Below are 22,247 nucleotides of genomic sequence, written 5' to 3'. Positions count from 1 at the left end.
TTATTGGCCTGAAAAGTGCCATCTGCCAAATTTAATCACACAGACAAGATGGAGCTCGACAGGGCAGAGTAGAAACAATACAAAAGGGAAATTGTCAAAATAACCAGGGTGGATTGATGAAGCTTCAGCCACGTCAATGAATACTGACCTCACAGGGTGAACGTGGATACTGCAACCAATTCAATGTGTCAGGGCTCTGAAGTTACCCACAGAGAAGGAAGGATACACTGCTTAGCTGTGTAATTTAGGTTTATAAAAATCTCTATTACTGGCCAAGAGCAGAATTTTTTTAAAGGATTAATTTCTTTCTATTACAGACTAAGCTGTAAAATCTGTTAGAATATATCTGCCTCCCTTACAATAAGATGAAGCAAATCCAGACAGATGTGGAGGATTATTCCAATATTGGTGGCCTACAGTGGAAAATCAAATCTGGATTCTTAGAGGATTATGCATTAAGATTTATCCCTTGAAAAGGTTTTGCTAATTCCTATCCAGGTTCATAGAGCAAAGACTATACAACATTAGAGAAGCGTATCATTTATATATGCATTCACGTCTTTCCTTCAACAAATTAGAAATCAGGTTCCAGCTCAAAATTATGGAACTCCACTTCAGAGTAGGTGTCACAGCAGAACTGCTGCCACACAGAGCCAGAACCTGGGCTACTGTCAGATATGGAGTTTGAACATTCTACCTATGACCATGTAAGTTTTCTCCTGGTGCCCTGGTTTCCTCCCATATTCAAGTGAGTTGGTTAATTGGCCATTGCAAATCACCCTTGCTGTCTAGGTGAGTGGTAGAATTTGCAGGAGGTTGACTGGGAGAATTTTTTTCCAAAAGGGGATTAAGTAGATTAGACTGTTGATGGTTGACACAGATTTGCTGAGCTGAAGGGCCCGTGCCTATGTTGTATCTCAATGGCTATGACTACATTTTACACGTAAGATCATGGTTCAGATTTACAGTTTGCATTGACTTGTATCAATTGTAGACATGGATTCAATAAGGAAAAAAAGTGAATGGAAGTTTAATGCAAAGACAAGACCATCTGTACATCATGGCTGTAATGATGTTTCTTTACAGAAATCCAAAACTAATCTTGATCTGCCCAAAGTGTGCTGCCTTCCTTTGCATCAGGAATTTTGCTTGGGAAAATTAGCAAGTAATTTTAAGTAATCCTATCAAGTGGGAGACCTGTTGATTTTACTTATCGGTCAAACCTGAGGCTGAATAAATGATGGTAATATGATTGTGCAAGGGTTTGTTAAAAGTCACCATCAGACTCCAAAGAAATGTACAGTGGATGCTGGAGGACGGGTTGGAATGAGGGAAGAAACACTGAAAAGTAAACCACGGTGTGAACCCAAAACTTCAAATGACACTATTCATGTCATTTAATTGACATTCCATTGATGCTTATGCACAATTAACAGTGCATTTGCTGAGGCATGAACTCATTCCCAGCACATTCTGATATTCGATCGACAAAGATGATTCGATAAGAGGAAATTTTTGCTTGCTACAGTGCTTTCCAATTAAAAATTTTCCTGGCGTGAAGCCGTAATATTGCACATGAAAGCAGAGGATAATGCATTAATTATACAACAATTCTTCTGATTGTTTCTATTATAAATTCAGATACCAATTGTAACTTTAAAAGACCTGACCCCACCTTTTCTATAATAAATTTAAAGGCACTATACTTGTTACTGTTGCACGCTTGTTTTGGGAAGGTAAGATGTTTGAAATGTTTTTCATTCTTTTTGTTTAGCTGTGACTTCAGTCGGCAAATGTGTTATCATGGAATAAGCTGTTAGATAAGCACCTCTGAAGAAATGCAGCACATGCTGCGTTCTGACCTTTAAAAACACAATGAAGTTGCAGTAACCCAATCCTAGAGACCAGGTGCCTCAGATGTATAGGGTTGCTGCTTGGCTCTCAGCTGTTCTGAATTTACAAGAGGGCAGGAAATTGTGCTGCACCCGCAAGGGATTTGTTTTTCTGCTAATCAACACTGCAATGCTTCGCAGGATACAGTTTTAGGCTGCAAACACCACCCTAGAATGTTTAAAAAGGGAGTCCCTCAAGCGACGAATAGAGTCATCTCAGAAGGTGGTACCGCAGGAAGAGAAAGCAATGTTAAATACGTTTAGGAAAGTACACAAAAGTTGGAACGCGCAGCTGGAAGGATAATGCTCACACAAGCAAATTCCAATCAAAATTAATCGTAACATGCACAATCCCTCTGGAGACCACAGGCTTTGAAATCCAGTTATTCTATAACAATTTAATTATCAAATCTTTTTTTCTGTGTTACTTGGAGATGTTCAGGTAACAAAGCCCAGTCAATATCTCATTCAGGTGAAGCTCCAAAAGCCTAACAAACTGGGCTGTTGGCCAAGCCTTTTGAAAGTGTAACAGTGACTGAGGCTCACTTAACTGAGCAAAGATTTGCTCTGCTCATAGCAGGAACTTGACTACAGCAGAACCAGTACTGACAGCCAAGGTGTAGACCTGAATTCTAACAATGCTGTATCCAGGCTGTGTGCAGGCAACTGGAACTGGCACTCACACTGCATGCAAAGGGCCATAGCCTTGCTCCTCTTCAGGCTCGGCTTGTTCTGAAGGCTAACATCAAGCAATTAGTATAATTAATCTGAGACAATGAGATGTGTTACCACTTATCAAATTGATTGTTCTCCCATCAAAACAAACTAAAGAACCTTCTTTCTGTAAGGTACTGTATAATTTCACAAGATGATTCAAAATGTCATGTTACTGAAAGCCAATTAAAAATAGTCACCAGCTAGAATACATGACTTAGATTGGTTTGGCCGTTCAGCTTACTACAAATAGTTTTATATCTTGCAGCAGTAAAGAAAAGGACATATCTGAGGCTACAATATGTTCGTGTATCAAGAGTTCCAAACTCATTTTCAATGGCAAAAGTAACCATTTTTAATGTAAATTATTCACGATATTTTAACACTGTAGGAATCGTTAGATTTTACATTTCTCTGCTTCATGACCCACTTCAGATTTATGCAAATTTAAAAATAAATCTTCTTCATAATTTTCGCTAGCTTATCTCTCTACTTTTATAGCATAACAGACTACTATAAAATTTAACTACTTAGAATTCCTTCAAACAATTTCTTCTGTTTGAACTGTACAAAGAAAAATAATAAGGCTCTCATGGTTATATTTTCATAACTTATTCATTTGCATTCTTATATGCTGAACCCACATAAACTAAACTTTGAAGAGCAAGGTAGGCTAGTTTCTTCTTCCAGAGAGAAAACAAAACTGAAATAATTTCAGATCTTACAAGTGGTTTGGAAGTGGATATCTGCATGCACCCATATAAGGAAACAGACTCTTAAAACAAAACTAGCATGTGACATATACACTATGACCCTGTGGTTAAAAAACTATGCAGCACCCAGAAATTCAACTGCTTGTTCTTTATATGCAGTTAATTTTCTATTGTAAAGTAGGAGAGAGAGAAATCTGTACTGACTGATCAAGTCTGAACTTAATGCAATTCTCAAAGTAACAAAGCTCAGAATCTAGTATGAGGTTGCTGCTCGCCATATCATAAACTGCACAGTCACAGTGGTTTCCTGCGTATTCTCAGTCCATATCACAGCACAGCGAGGTGTTAAATTCCAGGGATTTTTTCCTTCTAAAATCCATGGGTCTGTTGATATTTATCCGCAGAGATCAAACACCACTCATGCAGGACATAGTGAGAATATGAAAGGATATGTAGTGAACTGCCCCGGCAGACACACTGTTCAGTTGTCAGTCAGACATAGCCCACCACCACTGCCACCATCTCTCACAAAGCTAAGCATTTCCTTATGTCAGAACAAATTGGGTGATCTTCAAATCATTTTTTTCTCTCTTTCCTCTGACAGAAAGGGTTTCAAAGCAGGAACCAGAGTGTGGAAATGACTGCAAAAAGATAGGTCAGCTCCCAGGAAATCATGGGCTGCAGTGATATCCCGAACTGGCAATGATCACTACTGAGCAGTACAAAGCAGTTTATTCTACGGGTATGGCTGATCACTTCACTGCCTAAAGGGACCATCATTTCATAAGTGTACAAATCTAGCATGAGAAACACTTAAGTGTCAGCAGCAGCAGGCTGCACTATTAAATTTAAAGGGGAAAGCTTACATCTTTGAAAGGACCAGTGTGCCCGCAGAATTAAAAGAAACTCTTACCAGGAAGGTGGAAGGGTGGAAGTCCAAGGGGATTCTTCCACTTGTGCAACCTACTGTCAATACTTGTATGCATCTGCAGCACTTGCGAAAGAGCAGCCCCTGTCACTGGCACTGGTAAAATATCCACTTGTTTTTACAGACACATTTGCACCTGTGCATATGTCACAGATGTCCATTTGCTTTTCAATGATTCAAGTCGCTCTTAATTCTTTTAATAACAGACCATGTTTTGGCAACATTTTTGAAAAAGAGTTCCTTCTTTTATTCTTACTTCAATAAGAATATGATCTCTCACGCCAAATGTTCATTCAGAGATCTCATTCATATTTCCAACCATCATTTGTGAAAAAAATGTTGGCAGAAATAAAGCAAACCTGTCTTGCCAGATGGAAAAGATATGGATTTGATTGCACAATCTTGTACTAATTAGAGCCAAAGCAAAAAGACAGTTAATGGTGTATCAAAATATTTAGTATTCCCTTTGCAATCACAGTTATGCTTTTTACTTATATTAAATATAGTGCCAAGTAAATATGTTTTACAGCTGGCTTAAGAAATATCCTGAATAACAAAGAAATAATACTGCATTTTTCTTTTATGACATTGATTCCCAAGGCTCACATCCACCTGCTTCCATCGAGTTTCATCAATTCCTGGCCATGCTGCCAGATGAAGTGGAAAGCTTGAGCCATTCTTTCCCTGGGTCAGACACGGGATACATGACGAAGAGAAGTGAGACACAAAAAAGCAAAGGAGCAAGTTTAGGAGAAAGTGAAGGCTGAAGGTGGAGTGTTGGGGGAGGGGGCAAGTTAGTGAGGTGTGGGACAGCAAAATTAGAAGGAATCAACGTCGAGTCAATAAGACATGAAGTAAAGAAAGATGCAGAATTACAGACGAAAACTTGAAAGAAGAGCAAGAAAAAGAATGAGTGAGGCATTCATACTCAGAGGTAGAATAGTGATATGTGTATGCGCACACACATATATCACTATACTATTCTACCTCTGAGTGTGAATGCCTCATTCTTTTTCTTGCTCCTCTTTCAAGTTTTCACACGCACACACACACACACACACACACACACACACACACACTATAAAGAAATTGCACAGCACTCAAACAAGTTACCCAGAACATGTCCTAACCCTGATAGGGGAAAATGTATTAGCCTTTAATGGAATGTCTGATGCAGAGTTCATGAGTTTACATACACGCGCACAAACACACACTCAGAAGTACTGGCTGACTGCTGATCTGTGAGCTTGCGTCATTTATAAATTATTTCTTGAATGGAAGTGACAACTTAGAACAATAGTAGCTTTGGGTGTTTACAGCTTTGCTGTCCCAAAATTTCAGCTGCATAAAGATATATTTATTGTATAGAACTATACAGACTGGCAGATAGTGCAGCCACAGCTCGCGTTTTCCTTGGATTCTATTTATTTTCAGGACATTTATGGAGATTTCCTCATTCAATGTTCACATCACACTTACTCCAAATCCTTTAGTTAGGACAGCAGTATTTTACATTATCAAATCTTGTTTAAAAAAAAACTGTAAAATCATTGATTTAACTTTCATCTGTACCAAGTATTCAAGCAGGCCTTTTAGTTATAATAGATATACAAATTATTTGAAACAACTCCAAGCACTCAGAAGACTATTTAGCAGTGAACCTGCTAATGCCTCATCAATAATGCTTAAAGCAATTCAGTCTTGTTCATTGCATATTGGTGAAGACTTTCAATAATTCACTACATTTAATTGGTACTTCCACAACTTGTTCAGTAGGCAAGGCCCTGATCAGTGCGGAATGAGACACATGAAACAAGTAGGTCAGAGAGTCAAACATCTTGTTTCTCTGTCAGAACGAATGTTATCATTTGCTATAGGTCTATCCTTATACATTTCCTCTTACTGACAACAGAGTATTGGCAATGCTGTAACAGAATGAGAGTGATGGTAAAGACTTAACCTTAGTCTATTTCACCAACTCACCAACTCAAATATCAGCAATGCAACTGCATATCTTGGAAGAGAGTGGAAAGCTGAGATCTGCACATGGTACAATTTCAGGCATAGATGACCCTCAGACGATCCAGAGAAAATGACAGTAACTCTGCTGACTCAGAAAGGGGGAGATTGCACACATGTTCTGATCCAAAGGGCTCAGATTAGTACCCTAATGGGGTGGATGAGTGTGCTTGACAATGCACAAGAGGCTTTGTTAGGGAGCATGGTGGAGTTCAGCTTGGGTGTGGTGTCAGTTCCTCTGAACTGTTTCAGGCTCATTTTACTGTGACAGATCTGGTCAAGGTGAGCACTGCGCACTGCGCACTGCACTCAGGCTTCTTTCAAGAAGCCAGTGGACTTCTCAGTCGTATTTTGTGTGACCACGAGGCTCTTGTCGCAAGCAGGGCAAACACCCTGTGCATTGTTTGGCACATGTATCATCAGCCACAAAATATAGAACAGTACAGCACAGGAAGTGGCTCTTCAGCCCACATTGTCTGTGTTGACCGTAATACCAAATTAAGCTAAACGTTTCTGTCTGCACATAGTCCATATCCCTCCATTCCTTGCATGTTCATGTGCCTGTCAAAATGCCACTTAATTACCATCATCACATCTGCTTCTACCATCCACCCTCTCACTGGCCGCACATTCCATTAATTCTGCGCATCTTCCTTAAACGTTCTCCACTCAACTTATCAGCATGTCTTCTAGTATATGCTATTTTTATCCTAGTCAGCAAGACCGTATCTGCCCTATCTATCTCTCTTATAATTTTATGAAGTTCCATCAAATCTCCCCTTGGCCACACAAAATAAAATCCAAATTTATACCTACTATTCTCTAGACTATTCTGATAAACATCTTCTGCAAACTTTCCAAAGCCTCCACATCCTTTTGGGTGACCAGAGCTGAACAAAAAAAAAACCTCCAACTGCAGCCTAACCAAAATTTTATACAGCTACAACATGGTTTCCTAACTCTTACACCCTATGTCCCAACAGATGAAGGCAAACATGCCACATGCCTTCTCCACAAGCCCACCTACTTGTGTTCTCAATTTGAAAGAGCTATGGACTGGGATTCCAAGAGACCTCTGTACATCACTATATATATTCCTGCCATTTACTTCATACTTTCCCCTTATTTCTGACCTACCACTTGTATGGATGAAAATCCAATTGCCATTTCTCTGCCCAAATCTGCAAATGTTGCCTATGGATTGTGTTTTTCATGCAGCAGCCATCTTCCAGGTTTCTAAGATGGTTCAAATGCAACTATATGGTGGTTATCGACTAAATAGAACGATGATTCTGCCAGGATAATGGCTGTAGACACAGATCAACTGAAATACTGAAGGACTGCCTTTCCTTTCATTTCCAGAAAAGGATAGGGTTGACATGTGGTAAAGGCAAAACAATGTGCACCCTGCACCTCAGTAACATTAGAAAATCAACTTCCATATGTCAGTCTCTAGTTAAAGTCAAGGAAATGCAGCTAGCCCTCTTTGTTCCTTCCACAACAGTGGAAAGCAGACTTCAAGCTCTGGCAAATATCTCCAGATGCAGCTGAAAGTCAGAACTTCGCTGTCCAACTCATCTGGACAGTCAAGGCAAATGCAGCCCTCCAGCTCCTCTGAAGTTTCAATTGTGGCTATAGAAAGCGGTAGCCTTCACTAGAGGCAGACCTCATCAAGTTAGCATACTTTTTATACATTCATGTTCTTGGTCTTCTTCCCCTCTTTCTCCTCCATCCCCTCCTCTCATGGCTTCCTGGAGGTTTGCCTCATCTGCATGCCTTTTGTTCATTTTCCTTGTTGTGCTGCAATGCAAGGGGAATATTTGCTAATGCACCCATACCTGTCAGCAACTCAGTTGTACGAAGGCTTGAAATCAGCAAAATCTTTCAATGCCATACTGCTCCCTGTAGGCTTTGCAAGTTGAAATAATGAAACAGGGCATCAGATACTTGCAGAATCAAATCAACATGCAGAAGAAATCAACCAGCAACCAATTTGTAAGTAGTTTCTCATCCTTTTAAATGGTTGCAGTATAGTGAGGTCAGTGTGGGGTTGAGAATCCTTCATGCTATTTAATATATCTATGATGGTATTAGCTTAGTACTAAGGTTCAAAATGGTGGCAGCAGCATTTGAAAATTATGATCTACCAATGAACATGCATGACATCCCACAATAACACTCTCATAATTACTACAATTTGATGCTCAAATTAGCATGCATACTGTGCACAGTTTGAATGATTAAAAGTTGACCATAATAAAGGCTAAAGGTCTGAACACCATGTTCTATGTAAAGGTATTTGGCCACTTGAATTCAACTTGTTTTATCAATCTTTTATTTTTGGACGAAAAAGCAAAACCATTTCATGCTAACCAAAACAGAGTGCCAAAGACAGTTGCCATGAAGATGGTAGCGCAGAAAGGAATGAGATGGGGTGAAATAGAGTTTGACAAGAATGTCCAGAGGAAACAGCTGGTTTGACCTCAAATTGTTCAATACTATAACTTAAAAATAAGTCAGTTTGAGTCATTATTCTTTTGCTGATTAAACTTTGTCATTTACTAAAATTATGGAAGATTTCATTACACCTTACAGAGTCGCATATCTTCCTTGAATATCACATATATTTGCTGTTTGCAATATGGCAGTAACAGATCAGTACATCTGCAGAATAAAAAAAACCTATCAGATTCAAGTTACTGATTCCCATTGCTGCTAATAACCAAACATCTGAAATTATATTTGTGCTGGAGTTTTATTATTACAATCATAACATTCCTTTGAAGAAGAATATCAGCACAAATGAGCAGACAGTACTGATCTACATCTGTACCTGCTTGCTCGATAACAAGTCAATTAATTGATTAAATTTCTGTTGATTAAAATGTTTCAATCAATTATAATCAATTAATCGCCACAGACCTGCTCAAGATAACCTATGGATCAGGAATGCATAATAAACACGAGGAATGCATATGTGCGTGAAATACAAATAAAGATATTTCAATCCATGCTCACGCACAAAATCTAAAAGCAAATAAGATTAACTATTTTTTCTAAACCACAAGACAAATGGGCTTAAAGGCTACAAAAAACACCAACGTGGAAACTACACAATACTTAATCATCTTTTGTGATTACTCAATAAGGATTAGCACTAAAGAAAGGTTCAATATTACATTTCCTTCTCTTATGCATTTTTATTTACTTTTGGTAATAACTGACATCTTTAATATCCAGAAATATTGAAGTAGTGTTTTAAAGGAAGTTAAAAAGTGCAAATTCAGGCACAATAAGATGCCCCAGCACGCAAATAATACAATATCAAGTGTTTTACACACAGTCAAAATTACTGCCTAAGATGGAAAGGCTAAATTCCTCGCAGTTTTTTTTAACATAAAGTCCCAATAAGAAGATCAGCACAATATACTGAAATAATGGAATATTCATCCTCCTAATCCATATGCAATTTTTTCAGGAGCTGTTGAGCAATGAATGTGAGGCATGCCTGTATTCAGGATTTAAATAAGATGTCTTTCTAAAACATACAGTTATCATTTCCGCACCATCGCACCCAATATGACAAGGTTAGCATTTTTTTTCCAGCTGGAATGAAGGGACCACAATGCAGTGATGTCTGAAACAAAAAATATTACGGAATATTATGTTTGTCAGTGAATTCGAGATCTAAAATAACATTTGGTCCCCATCCATTTTTACTTCAGGGAAAAACAACATATTGAATATCAATATCAGGTACAGATGTTTGCCAGGATATTGTCTGCTATTGAGCTGGAGCTAGATCATTCACCGTGCTATTGCACCTTTCATCCTTTCTGGTTAAATCAGGCCACAATCAGATCAACAGCTTCTGCAGAAAATAATGGGAAATTCTGAGCTTCATTAAAGCTGAGACAGATTAACAAATAATTGTAATATTACTTTAAGGTTACTTGAGCAAAATTAACTGGTCCAAGTTTGAATTCCTAAATCTGTTCACTTATTTACAATTTATTAAAGTTAAATATCCTAAATATAAAATGGAAAGCTGTCTAGCAGGTGCCCCGGTAATCGTTCTCTTCAAATTCTTGTTAAGTCAGATTTCATGTTTGTTTTCACTTTGGGAAGGTTTATACATTACATTGTTGCTACCACATTACGCAGTGCACATACATTACCAAACAGCCGCTTGTGCATTGAAGCTCTTTCAAACGTAGGACCGCAACAAAAAAAAATAATTTTCCTGCATATCAGATTCTGTCCAGACGCCTCAAAGTTTTTGATCCACTGCTCAGCTGTCCTCTGCATATTTCAGTGAAGGCCATTTTAGACTCTGACACAGTGGAACAAATTAATGGAACATACCAGAGCTTCTTTACCTTCCCTCTCCGAAATGGGGATCACTGATTACATCTGAGAATTTGTAAGCACCCAACAAAAATTTCAAATGTCAAAGTGGGCACAAGTGCCCCTGGTACCCAGTAGGTAATACATAATGTTTCAGAAGCGCCATGATACATGGCCACTCGTGATTAAGAAGCAGGGCACTGACCAGTAATTCAGATAATCCCTTCCTGTTCTACATACGTTAAGGTATTTTTAAAGAAGTGTTTCAAACTGTACAATACAGGCTACATGCTGTCAATGCAAAATTCTTTTATGAAAGGCTTAAGGATTGTTTGTCTTTTGAAAAGTAGGAAATGGTTTTCTATTACATTGCTGTTTCTATTGTGACAGTATGAATTCAAAACGGGGTTTGATCAGGGAAATCTTTATCTGCTAAAGAAAAAATGCTAATTCTATAATGACTGAAACAAAAGAAAACAAGAATGCATGCCTGAGAGATATCCGAAGAAAATGCATCACTTAGACAAATGAACCATCAGCATTATCGATCCATCTGCGTTAGCCTCGTCTACATGATAAAAATTAGAAACTGAAAAACTACATGTGAACGAATAGATCAAGTGCACTGGCAAGAAAATGCAAAGAATATTAGCCAAGAATAATGACTTGTACATAATAATATAGTTAATATAAATTGTTTAGAGCCCTTTGGTGCTGACAAATATAGCTGTGCTGAATTTCTGAACCATTGAAGCCACTGAGGAACAATTTTGTAGATTTCATCAACAGCTCTAATTATGTTCCTGTCAAGTCTAGAACAAAGTAATCCATAACTGGGCAGCCCATTCAGAGACAGTAAAGCACAGAGGTAATTTATGCCCAAGATACAAGGCACTTTTGTATTTAGTGTACACAACACTTTGCTAACAAGAGGATGTACAGAATTTACGAGGAGAACCACAAACAGGCAGCTCTTGATGATTTTAACAAATTAAAGACAGTGGGAAAGCTCTAGAGTGAAAAACAACTGTTCAACAACTGCTTTAGTCAGCTCTTGAACCACAACAACTGCAATAAATGATGCTGGTAGCTAGGGCATTAATCTGAATTAATTTAACCCTATAATGTACTGTTTTCCCTTTCCATAATTCTAACTCAATATTATGAGAAAATGGAATGAACAAGATAGGATATACAACAAAACACATGCTCCAGCATCAGCGTATTCATCATTTACATAGTACCTTTAACACAGTTAAATGTCCCAAGGCACCCGATAGGAAAATTATCAGGAAAAAAAATGGATATCAAGCCACAAAATAAATATTAGGACTTATGATCCACAACTTGGCTAATTAGGTTGTATTTTTACAAGGCAAATGGAGGGAATTCCTAAATTAGGGCCTTGACTTCAAATGGCACTGCTACCCACAATGGAGTAATTAAATGGGAATACATATGAAACCAGAATTTGAGAACAAAAACTTCAGGGAATTTTAGGGCTGGGAATGCTATAGAGATGGATGGCATTAACATCTAAAAGATTACGCTTATTGGATATACTTTGAAGAATTAATCTGAATAAATTTATAAAATGCGTAAGGGATGGATACCATATAACATTATCAGAATCAGATTTAATATCATTGGCATATGTTGTGAAATTTGTTAACATTATGGCAGTAGTACAATGAAATGCATTATAAATAAATAGAGGAAAAAACAGAGTTACATTAAATGTATACATATTTAATGAAAAAAGTAGTGATGTGGTGTTCATGGGCTCAATGTCCATTTGGAAATCAGACGGCAAAGGGGAAGAAGCTGTTCCTGAATTGCTGAGTGTGTGCCTGCAGGCTTCTGTACCTCCTACCTGATGGTAACAGTGAGAAGAGGGCATGTCCTGGGTGGTGGAGATCCTTAATAATGGACGCCGCCTTCCTGCTCCTTGAAGATGTCTTGGATACTACAGAGCTGACTAATTTTACAAGTTTCTGCAACTTATTTCAATCTTGTGCAGTAGCAACTGATACAGCCAGTCAGTGATGCAGCCAGTCAGAATGCTTTCAACAGTACATTTGTAAAAGTTTGAGTGTTTTAGTTGACAAACCAAATCTCCTCAAACTCCTAATGGAATATAGCTGCTTTCTTGCCTTCTTTATAGCACCATCAATATATTGGGACCAGGTTAAATCGTCAGAGATATTGACACCCAAAGTCAAAGTCAAAGTCTGTCCTGAGCCGTTGTGGCCCATCAGGCCAGTGCTTATGCTGGTTTCTGTGGTGTGAAGCTACTGAGAGTACGAGACTCCCTCCCAGATAGGACACCAGTCTATCACAAGGTTAACCCCCAGCATTTGCCGGTACCCATTTTCAGCTGGGTGGACTGGAGCAGTGTGTGGTTAAGTGCCTTGCTCAAAGACACAACACGCTGCCCTGGCCGAGACTCAAATCCATGACCTTCAGATCGTGAGCCCAGCGCCCTACCCACTTGGCCACGTACCACACATCTTGACACCCAGGAACTATAAATTTCTCTCTCTCTCCACTTCTGATCCCTCTATGAGGATTGGTTTGTGTTCCCCAGATTTACCCTTCCTGAAGTCCACAATCAGTTCTTTGGTTTTCTACTGGGCAGGTATGTTTAGAAAATAATTGAAAAGTTTATGGTCAATTAGGATTTCCTATCCATTTGAGAAACATTCATTAAATCCAGGTCCCCCTGAAAAGTTACCAAATTAAACCTCTAAGGCGGGAGCAAAAGCTTCTGAAATATAGTCCCTACAAGATGTGAGATTCAAGTGACTGGGGAATCATCTCCAAGGAAAAAGTAAATGGTAAAATTCTGTAAAAAGCAAATATTGTGTTATCAAGAAGCGAAATAGTCTAACCTGCGATCAGGTGAGAACTTGAAGCATAATGCATAATGTAGCATTGTAAACTTTGGGGAGCTTTATGTCACATAAATCCTCATAACCATCAACAGCCATTCAGTTCACAGTCAGTTTATTGATTCAACTCATGTAACAATCCATTTTTGTCCTCCAATTAGTTCTTGCGGAAGACTGTGCTCTGTTATATCACTATCTTGCTAGATATTGACAACTTATCCTGCACTAAAAATCTATCCAGTACCTTTTTGAAAACTTCCATAAATCAATCTGTAATCTTTAACTCCTTTAATAAGTAATTTTGAAATTACATTCACTTCTGTCAGAATCGTGATTTATTTAATAGACATATTTACCTTTATCAACCCAGAGTAACATTTACCCCAGATTTTGTCAAACACTTCGTTGCATCAGGAAAGTTAAAAAGTATTCAGAAATTCTGTGTAATGTATTGAGCTATGAAAATATTCAGTGTTTAAGAACCTCTTAATTCTCTAGGCTCCCAATTCAGTCTCAGTACATCTCAGACCCCAATACAAAGAGAGAAACTTATCCTACTTGTTAAGTACATTACTACATGCCCCTAATTTGATTATACTGTATCTTTCACAAGGACAAAGTATGATAATTTCCAAAATTTCTTTTGTGAGACAAACTGAGAAAGTACAAGTGAATGGCAAGAATTCTGTCAGTGTGCCTTTACTTTGTCTCATTTCCCTAGAAATCACCTGGTGAGGGGCATTCTATAACTTTTTATCTACTTCGACAGCCTCTGCTTGCTGGAATACCTTTTTCTGGTCTTGTCTGAGTTCTTAGCACATTTCTAAGGAAGTATGTAAGAACATAATGCCATTCACAGGCAATACAGGAAGGGAGATTACTATCTGAATGGTGTCAAGTTAGGAAAAGGGGAAGTACAACGAGATCTAGGTGTCCTTGTTCATCAATCAATGAAAGTAAGCATGCAGGTACAGAAAGTACCTACAGTGAAGAAAGCTAATGGTATGTTGGCCTTCATAACAAGGGGAGTTGAGTACAGAGCGAAGAGGTCCTTCTGCAGTTGTACAGGGCCATGGTGAGACCACACCTGGAGTATTGTGTACAGTTTTGGTCTCCAAATTTGAGGAAGGACATTCTAGCTATTGAGGGAGTGCAGCGTAGGTTTACGTGGTTAATTCCCGGGATGGCGGGACTGTCATATGTTGAAAGATTGGAGCGACTGGGGTTGTATACACTGGAATTTAGAAGGATGAGAGGGCATCTGATTGAAACATATAAGATTATTCAGGGATTGGACATGCTGGAGGCAGGAAACATGTTCCCGATGTTGGGGGAGTCCAGAACCAGAGGCCACAGTTTGAGAATAAGGTGTAGACAATTTAGAACAGAGTTGAGGGAGAACTTTTTCACACAGAGGCTTGTGGATCTGTGGAATGCTCTGCCTCAGAAGGCAGTGGAGGCCAATTCTCTGGATTCTTTCAAGAAAGAGTTAGATAAAGCTCTTAAAGATAGCGGAGTCAAGGGATGTGGGGAGAAGGCAAGCAAAGGGTAGTGACTGTGGATGATCAGCCATGATCACAGTGAATGGTGGTGCTGGCTCGAAGGGCTGAATGGCCTACTCCTGCACCTATTGTCTATACGACATTTCTTAACTTCAAAACTGTGCTAAACAAAATCACAACTGAAAGTTTTTTTTTCCTCTGTATCATAGATGAACCAAAATAGAGATTCACTTAATAAAGAATGCAATTTGTTAACAGTTGTTTTGAATAAAGTGTATTGGTTTTGAGTTATCACTTCATTAATTAGTTCAACATAATTCAATGACTTTTTTAAAGAACTAAGTTAATTTGTCGCTACTGGTCAGTTTTAATGTTCCACAAAGTTCCCTCCTTGAAACAAATAAATATTTGTAAATTGAGACTATGAACTCAAATTATTTATGACTTAATAAAAAAATGAGCCATTTAAAAATTACTGACAATACATCGTGGCTGAACCAATTGTGCCTACCTGGTTTTCTTGAAAATGTTGAAGGCTAATAAATGAATAGGGGAGTAAATCCAACACAATTTACTTTGAGCTCCTAATACCAAATTGTGATCTTCATTCACCAAATTTCTATTTTAGTAACTTTATGTTTTCGTGAAACAGATCAATTGTTACATATACAGTTTTGGGTTGAGAAATTACTAATCTAAAACTAGGGAACCAAAGGGAAGGACTGATATTCATTGTGCAAGACAGTTACAGTGCAGTAAATAATGATACGATGTTTGTGGAAGAAACAATTAGGTTGCGATTTTGATGAGAAAAGCTGAGAACTGTCAGAGTCAAGTGAGAATGTAGGACTTTCTACGTTCCAGCGCAGGTTATGTTAAACAAGAATAGGTCACTCTGCTGCATGTCAGGAATTTATTTCAATGAAATGGGTATCAATGTAGCAATATATGTAGAATGGTGGATCTTTAACTTAGAGTGATGAAGAAAGAAAAATACAGAACAACCGGCTGGAGTATAAATTGACATCAGAATCATGTGAATGAAAACAAACTCAGAGGACTAGCAGCAGAGATGAAATGACTTGCGAGGAATCTGGATAATTTTCCTTACGATGATCACCCTTTAGGAAGTATGTGGTGCAAATGTTGAAGGTTTTGGAGAAATTCCAGCTAACTCAAGGGCATACTATAATGCGGTCATGGTGAACTAGCGGTGCAAGTAGAATATTATAGGTCCTGTAAGTGAATTATTCTAATATATTGAATGACAGCAAAGAGCACTTCTCCAGTTAATCTGTGTTTTTTCCTTTTTGGTCAATCTAACTTCCAGATCCACAATTTCACATACTCTGTTACATAGATACCCATTCATTGAAATCAGTTCAGCAAAATGACCTACTCTTTGCCCATTCTTTCTGTGCTGGAACTCAGTAGCTCCTGTATTCTCACTTGGCTTCTACAACTCTAGTGCAGGGGGAAAAAAACAAAAATCTACTTACTATGTTCCAAGAACAACTCCCTTTGGCTGAACAGTATTGAACTGTCAAAAGCTCTAAAATGACTTTGAGCCAATTCTATCCCACTCAAGAAAATAGCTTCCTCAGTGATTAACAATGATCAAAGGTCTGGGGTAAAGATATACATTAAAAAAACTGATCATCTCAAAACTGAATATGAAATAATTTTTTGAAAAACTGCTTACCAGTTTTATAAACTCTATCAATCACCTTTATCAACAAAATGATTTGGTCATCATACTTCTGTGATATGCTTTTGTGTTCTAAGAGTTAACAATTGTCATTAATACAATGAGACTGTCAGGTTACCCTACTTAATGGCACTGTTAGGCTGTATTTCAATAGACCTGTATCTTCCTTTAAAGCATGTTAGTCAAATATGTAGTCAACAGTGAGAATGAAATTGCTCGGTGGTTGTTTTCTTTGCTGGTGATCCACTGCGGCAGCTAAAGGAGGGCTCAATAAATAAGCTGGTAATAGTTCAAGTAAAAATACTGAAGCTTACTAACTCCTGGAGAAGAGTAATAGCAAGCCAGCCAAGCAGCTGATTTGTCTACAAACACACATTCGTGCAAGGCTGGTTGATGGACTGTTAGACAATGAGAAAAGTGGGGTGTTTCACATATCTCACAAGATACTTGAATACAAGAGTTGTTGTTGAGATGAGCCAAAGGCAAATCATTGGCTAGTGGGTTTCTGAAACCAAATTTTAAAAACAATCTGCCAAATAAATCAACATTTTGCTATTATCTTACTTTCTCTTCAACTACTGGTTTGTCCAATTGTATAAGCAACCAATATAGTGCATATGTATGAATTATTTACCAGGGCATTATCTGCCTTCACACTTCTTGTCAGTAAGATTGTTTTAAATGACCACCTTTGATTGCAATGAAATTTCTGTACTTAACACAAGAACAATTTTACATCTTTTCCAATGGAATGTGCATTTTCCCCACCAATTTAAAAAAAATCACAATAATAGCCTTGATAAATGGTCTGTCTTCTGGAAACAGTGGTGCAAGTTATTGAAATTAGTGGCACGTTTGTAAAAGCTATTTGATTCAAAATTCAAAGGAACTACCCACCGTAGCCAAGCTGTAATCACACGGCAGGAAGCTGGCACCAACACAATAAGACAAGCAGTAAGGCAGCAGAAAAAGGAGGAAAGTTTCCGTGTTTTTAAATGGGTGAACCTGAATGAATAAAGGTGTCAGCCGTTAGCAATTTCTTATTCTTTCAGTGTAATCATCAATTTGCGCATCAAGTGATTCAGCAGATCTACAACTATCCGTGGCAGCACAGGAAGCTCTGCATGGTAACGTCCCAGCTAATTTAATGCCCTTGTGTTGTTGAATCAAACCTGACAAGGCACCAGCAAAACATAAACTATTATGCCACGTGAGAATTGGCATAAGACTGGAATAATCTAAATGGCAGAGACAAAAGTGATTGCCAACACGGAAGGCAGTGTTTGTGATATTTGTAAATTTGAGATAAAAGAGGGCTTTGGATAATTATAAAATTATTTCTAACTCATTTTCTGTATGCATCTTTAATCTATTAGGTCTAAAGCAACTTCCAAAGAAACAATTTTTCCCCAGTTATGTTTAACTAAAAGATTTTGACTTACATTCATTTATAACAGGACTCAGTACCTTGCTTTTGACCATATTCTGTATATTAATGAGTTGGATCAAAATATCTGAGCAACAATAACGAAGCTTCCAGAAGGTACAAAAAACATCTGTATAGCTAAAGTGACAATGAAGCTTTAGATGGCAAAAATATACAGTGAGTTGTGCAGAAGAGTGGCAAAAGAAAATCCAGATTAGTGTAAAGCAGTACGTACATGAAATAAGATAGTACAATAAATTGTTAGATAATGAGTGATCTAGACAAGTGTGTTCCATTGATTCTCAAAGTTCAAGAAGGTGATTGACAAGGCAAATGGAATACTGTGTATAAAAGAGTAAGGTGATTATGCCAGTATGGTGCACAATGCTAGTCAGAACACAGCTTGAGTAATATGTACAGTTCTGAATACTATACTACAAGAAAGATATGATTATATTGGAGAAAGTGCCAAGGAGATTTATGAGGATGTTAGGACTGGAAAAATTTAGCTATGAGCAAAGGTTGGATAATCTAGTGCTGCATTCTTTGGAACAGAGGAGGCTGCAAGGAGACTAATTTGGGTTGTACAAAATTATGACAGTGCTGGATAAAATAAATCAAAAGGAAATATTTCTTTAAGCAGAGTGGTCAAAAAAGAGACATTTATTTAATATAACTGATGGAAAAATTAGAAAGGAGATGAAGACAAGAGAGTAGTAGGGATTGGGGTCTTGAACCTGCTGCCTGAAAAAATGATAATCAGAAACCCTAACTACATTTCAAGAGAACTTGGATATGCACTTGAAGAGCTATAATTTTGTGAACTAAGAACCTCCTGCCAGAAAGTGGGTTGCGTTATTCTTTTTTTGACAGGCATCTGGACGAAGAGACAAATAGGCTGCTTATTTGCTAAAATGTTCTATGATATTATGATCTCCCAGTAATTAATGTTTTTTTAAAATATATTTACATTTGCAACCAGGCCAACAAAATATTTTGCATTTGCAGTTGCCAAGGTAATGTGCATAAAATGTATATAGTTTAATCCAACCCAAAAACTTATTATATCTTTAAATTTTATATTAATCTATTTTAATTTTCAATCCAAATAAATTACCATGCTGAAATCATTAAATAAATTGTGAATAGATATACCATTACATTATTCTTCCCAAATTAATTTGAAAATAAAAACAGAAAACCAGATTTTAAATGTGGAAAAAATACATGCTATTACATATTTAAGAGGAAAAAAATCCTCTCTGAATTATCTGGTTAATAGTTTATTAGTGCAATTTGAACTACTTAGCACAATCATTTTAGTAGAATCATTTTTCTACATAAATTTAGTTGGTGAGATCAGTCATGTTACTCATATCATAGTATAAGTTAATAAGTTCAAAGATTTATTTCAGTAGTAGACCATGACAAGGAAATTTGCATAATTTTCATCTAGAATGACCATAAAATAATTAAGTAATTATTTAGTGCGATTTATAATGTTTGAAAGAAATCAGAAATTCACCTCCTGCTGGAAACCGGAGATCTCAGCTTTGTTCATCTGGGCGATCACATTCTGCAGCTTCTACTCTGCAGAATTAATGGTAAAGAGCAAAAACTCACTTGTATTTGCACTGTTTTAACAATTTACCTCATCAAAAAGTATTAAAATTGTATATAATCTAAAAAGGAGTTAAACCCTGCCACTGGATTAACATGGTACACAGATATTATTTGAGGTTTGTTAGCATGTGATACAAGTCGGAAATATTTAATGGATTAGAGATCACATGTTTACTAATATTACATGTGAGTGAATGCTATCTTACTCTCCATGAATTAAACCTGCATTTAATTGCCTAGCTAATAAACTGATTGAAATTTAATACGATCCTCATTTTATCAATATGCGAATATCCTATATTTTACAAGAAGGCATTTAAATGTCTGTATCAAGTGACTATTTGCTATCTTGATGACAGGTAAGTTAATTGATTTGTATCACTTACTTAATAAAAGAAATCAATTAATAATAATTAATCAACAAAATATCAGTACAATTCTACAATAATGACATAAGGAAAAATTGTAAGAAATTGTAAAACCCTCAAATAAACCCTAGAATAAAACTAGCACTTTTATTGTTTCAATACTGGGTAAGTTACAAAACTTAAAACCACAAAGCTATATATTTACTGCAAGAAGAAACAGGTGATTACTCTCTGCAACACAAGCAAGAGCTTGCACATCCTTCTATATATATAAAAAAAAAGGTGAGGTGATTCGTAAAACCAAGGGCAACCCATTCATCCTGTCCTGTTATCACATTTGCCATAAGGGGAACCCATTAAGAAGGGTGGTCTAAAATCTTAAAGATAAGGCCTTCAGACATCAAGTTACATATGGATTACACCAGGAATATCCATTTTACCGACTATGTTGATGGACTAACATACCTCACAACAAAATTCAACTATCCAAGGTACTTGCAGCTACACATCAGCAGCTCAGCTTTACACAGCTTCTACTGGTATTTGTTGGATTCATTTTGTAATATTTGGCAGAAATTGATTTTCTGTTTCTCCAATTTTAAATCAAATTGCATTAAATTATACCATAAGACAGAGGAGCAGAATTAGGCCATTCAGCCCATCGAGTCTGCTCTGCTATTCCATCACAGCTGATTTATCATCCCTCTCAACCCCATTCTCCTGCCTTCTCCCCGTAACCTTTGACATCCTTACTAATCAGGAACCTATCAATCTTCGCTTTAAATATATCCAATGACTTGATCTCCACAGCCACCCATAGACTCACTACCCTCTGTTTGAAGAAATTCTTCCATATCTCTGTTCTAAATAGAAGCCCCTCTATTCTGAAGCTTCCTCAACCCTACGAATAACAAGCTGCCACTTTCTTCTGTCTTTAACTTTTGATCAAGTTGTGGTTATGCCCTTAACGTTGCAAAGCCTTTGCTATACCTGGGGCAGGATGAACAAAAGGTAGTACAGAAATCCACATCCATCATTTGGACACTATCAAAGGTGTTCCTAGAATCTCATGTGACTCAATGTACCTTGCCCTTGATGTTGGTGCATTGTATGCATGACAGGCTGGTGTTGAGGAAGTTCAATCACCAACCAGTCCCCAGATTATTTTATCGCATTATTGTAACAGTGGCTAATTTCAAGGGTAAAGAGTCAAATCATATCAATATTTTAATGGGATTTACTTTATAAGATATAGAATCCTGATAACAATTATGTAGCTTATATTAAACGTATTGTTAGTTTGATTGCTCCAGCATGTCCAATGTGCTATTAATTTTAAAGCAGCCTTAAAATAATAACATTCACAAGACTGATAAAAGTTTTGTAGAAGCTTACTTGGACCTGTTAAGAAAGACTGAGTGAATGGAGTAGACAGAATAAAAATCATAGACGCAATAAAATCATACATTTCTTTCAATTGTGATTACAATGACATTGTTACTAATAATTAACACAAGAGAGTCTGTAGATGCTGGAAGTCCAGAGTTACACACACAAAATACTGGAGGAACTCAGCAGGTCAGGCAGCATCTATGGAAAGGAATAAGCAAAGTCCTGATAAAGAGTCTCAACCAAAAACATCAAATGTTTATTCCTTTCCACTGATGCTGCCTGACCTGCTGAGTTCTTCCAGCAACCTGTGTGTGTTACATTGTTACTCATTCTGTTCAAAGATAAATTTTCAGCATTATGTGACACTAAAACTGATTTTTCCCAGTCACTTTTATTCACATAAACTTATGGCACAAACGAAGGCCACTTGGCCCATCCATTCCATGTCAGTTCACATGGAGCAATGCCGTCTGTTCTATTCCTCTGCTCTTTTCCTAAGGCAGGAAATAGTTACAATTAAACATGACACATGTATATTCATTCTTGGTCTTTCATAATCAAACCCACTATTAAAGCAGCATCAGAGATGACACTTCCTGTTTAATTCGTCAAAATTCTACTTACTTGAACAAGCAGTACAATTTGTTTTTACACACAAATATTGTCCAATTCAAACAAGATTCGATCCTAAATAAACTACAAAAGTCATGGGATATAAATCTAA

General features: G+C 37.3%; 1 protein-coding gene across 23 annotated transcripts in view; it reads right to left on the bottom strand.

Annotated features, from left to right (window-relative positions):
* esrrga (estrogen-related receptor gamma a) overlaps window positions 1-22,247 on the bottom strand; it is a 240,417-nt gene that overhangs the window by 109,917 nt on the left and 108,253 nt on the right. For 5 of the 23 annotated variants that reach the window (XM_063055772.1, XM_063055768.1, XM_063055766.1 and 2 more), the window contains 2 exons: window positions 19,666-19,730; window positions 17,612-17,719 (listed from right to left, as the gene is read on the bottom strand). The exons of 14 other annotated variants lie outside the window; for them this stretch is intronic. The gene's annotated coding sequence lies outside the window, so the exon portion shown is untranslated. The remainder of the gene's footprint in view (window positions 1-17,611; window positions 17,720-19,665; window positions 19,731-22,247) is intronic. 4 more of the 23 variants (XM_063055770.1, XM_063055767.1, XM_063055773.1 and 1 more) reach the window with 3 other exon arrangements.

Source organism: Mobula hypostoma, chromosome 8, assembly GCF_963921235.1.
Source record: "Mobula hypostoma chromosome 8, sMobHyp1.1, whole genome shotgun sequence".
Lineage (NCBI taxonomy): Eukaryota > Metazoa > Chordata > Chondrichthyes > Myliobatiformes > Myliobatidae > Mobula > Mobula hypostoma.
This window is presented reverse-complemented; position numbering and strand designations above follow the sequence as displayed.